General features: G+C 37.9%; 1 pseudogene; it reads right to left on the reverse strand.

Annotated features, from left to right (window-relative positions):
• Positions 1-565: 565 nt before the first annotated feature.
• On the reverse strand, positions 566-665 carry LOC117308407 (U6 spliceosomal RNA; annotated as a pseudogene).
• Positions 666-2,994: the final 2,329 nt, after the last annotated feature.

Raw genomic sequence — 2,994 nt, forward strand, 5'->3', positions numbered from 1 at the left:
GGGAACATTTTTAATTAGAAATGAGAAAGGAGACAGGACAAAATACAGAAAATAGATTTTTTTCCTCCAAATCCAAAGAGAATGTTATGCACACTTGCAGGCTAATAAACTGAAATCTTCAATGAAATGAATAATTTCTAGAAAGATATAGATTACTAAAAATAACTCAAGAAATATAAATCTAAACAGAATAACCGAAGAAGAAGTTGAAGAAATAATTTGATAACAACTAAAAAAAATGCAGTTTGTCCCAATGTTTCCACCAGAACAATTTTCATACTTTTAAGAAACAGATGGTTTCAATGTTGCATAAAATATCCAGAGCACAAAAAGAGATAAGAGTACGTTTATGTCCATTAGGCAAAGCATGATCTTCTTCCTAAAATCTGATAATGATAAAATACACAAAAAGAAAATTACAGGCACATATCACAAGTGAATATGGATAGGAAAAGCTTAAATAAAATCCTCACTCTAAAAAGAAACTTGTCTTACTTTAACTCTTTAGTTGGTTTTTCTTTTTTTCTGGTTAACAGCTTCATTGAGATATAATTCTTATGCCATAAAAAATATAAAACACTTTATGAATTTATCCTTGCACAGGGGCCAGACTAATCTTCTCTATGCCGTTCCAATTTTAGCATAGGTGCTGCTAAACAGAGCACAAGAGATGATAACTTCATAAGTTAAGTTGAAATAAATTATGAAGGATGGTCCGTTTGTACATTATAGAAATAAATAACCATTGGACAAAACTAATGTAACTCAAATCAAAGGGAAAATATCATCTGGAGAAAACATTCACAGCAAATATAACAAAGGGTTCATGTCTATGTTATGTAAAGAACTTATACATATTGATGCCAAAACATTAAGTCCCCAATACGTAAACTAGCCAAAAACTAGAGAAGACAATTCATAAAAACAGAAATACTACTAGTAAACAAGCATCTGGGAAAACATTCAACTTCTCTTGTAATCAAAGAAGTGCCCCCTCAAATAATGTGGTAGCATATTACACTCACTACATTAGAGGAACTTTAGAAACTATCCAGAATTACAACACTGCAGTAAAACCAGTCCCCACACATGCCATATAAATTGATATCAACTCTTGGCGATACATATCAGGAACCATCTTAAAAGTCCATAATATCCCTTTATCCTAAGGATATTTTAAAGAATAAAAATTAAAGCTACATGAGATGTTCATTGCAATGTCACTTTAACAGCCAAAATAAATAAATGAAAGACCACCTAAATCCAACAACAAGAAGATTATTAATGAAAGGCTAAAAATGACTGTTTAGGGCTTCCCTCGTGGCACAGCAGTTAAGAATCCGCCTGCCAATGCAGGGGACATGGGTTCGAGTCCTGGGCTGGGAAGATCCCACATGCCGTGGAGCAACTAAGCCCGTGCGCCACAACTACTGAGCCTGCACTTTAGAGCCCATGAGCCTCATCTACTGAAACCCGCACGCCTAGAGCCCGTGCTCCGCAACAAGAGAAGCCACCACAATGAGACGCCCGAGCGCCACAATAAAGAGGAGCCCCCGCTAGCCGCAACTAGAGAAGGCCTGCGTGCAGCCACAAAGACCCAACTCAGCCAAAAATAAATAAATAAATTTATTTTAAAAATAAAAATAAAAATTACTGTTTAGAACTATAATAAAAACTACACTTTATCAAGCACCCTCATATACGCAACTCCTTTCAGTCCTCAAGGGTGCCAGGAGGTGGGAAGGAATCACACTAACCGAGACTCAGAAAAATTAAGTGATTTGCACAAGTGACTCTCAAACACTTGCTACCAAATTCCAGGCTCTCTCAATGTTAAAGTGGGTGGTTGTGAATATCTGCTCTGAGCCTCAGTTTTCTTGTCCAGCAAATAGGGCTAATAAGAATACCTAAAGAGTAGTTAAGAGAATCCAATGAAGCTCTTAAATGGCTGTGAACTCTTAGCACAGGGTATGGTACACAGTAGCACTCAGTAAATTTTAAGAATAATGATAATACAAAGTTGTATCAATTCAGTACGATTACAGCAATGTAAATATGTCTGCAAGCACATGAGGACCAGAAAGAGGAAGGAATAATGCAAATGCATGCTGCAAAAGCAAGGCAAGAGCAAAAGAATCACTTTTCTTTTTGGAATTATTTTGGTTTTAGTACAATAAGTCGAAATCTGGAGAGAAAAAGAATATACCAAAATCTCCTAAAAAGGAATTGGCATCTTTGGAGGAGCCGCATATTAAATCTGGGATCACTGCCTCTAGGACACTTGAAATAATAAACTCAGCATATATGCCCCCTGGAGACGTCACATGGTGTGAGGAACTGGCCAGCGGATGGCGCTGTTTCACTTACCCAAGAGACCAAGGAAGCATTTATTGGCCTCAATAATATATTAGTGCTAGTTGTTCGGTCTTCCTTAAAGATTAATTCTTTTTTTTTTCCTTTTTTTCCTTCTTAAAACTGAGACTCAGAAGCATCTCAAACAAATCTCCATGTAGTTGGGAAATAGATCCAAGTCCACTCCTGATGAACAGCAACATCCCAGGAGAGATGCTTTGCAGTAAGGAAGGTCATCTGCAGGGCCAAGGAGAATGTCGTTACCTCTCCCTTTGGTCCTGTGACTAGAAGCTACCATCAGTGTTCAGCAAAGACTTAGCTGGTGTTAGCCCCCCAGGTTTTTAACCTACAAACTGGGAACAATTCAAACCACCAGAGAGATAGTTTTCAGAGTAATGAGGGAAAAAGCTAGAGGTGTCCCTTGGCTTTTCCTCCCAAAAGTCAGCAAGGCCTGAAAATCTCTACTACAAGGGCATAGGTAGAAAGTAACTCCACTCTCAGTGTCTACATTGTGACAGGCTTGTAAAGGACAGGTAGGAACTGGTGTAGCTGTGGTATAGAAATGAAGTCGATCCAGGCTGTGGTCTTGATCTTGAATCGTCAGCAACTGCCTACATGAGTCAGAACTTATGCAGTTGGTAT

Source organism: Tursiops truncatus, chromosome 15, assembly GCF_011762595.2.
Source record: "Tursiops truncatus isolate mTurTru1 chromosome 15, mTurTru1.mat.Y, whole genome shotgun sequence".
Lineage (NCBI taxonomy): Eukaryota > Metazoa > Chordata > Mammalia > Artiodactyla > Delphinidae > Tursiops > Tursiops truncatus.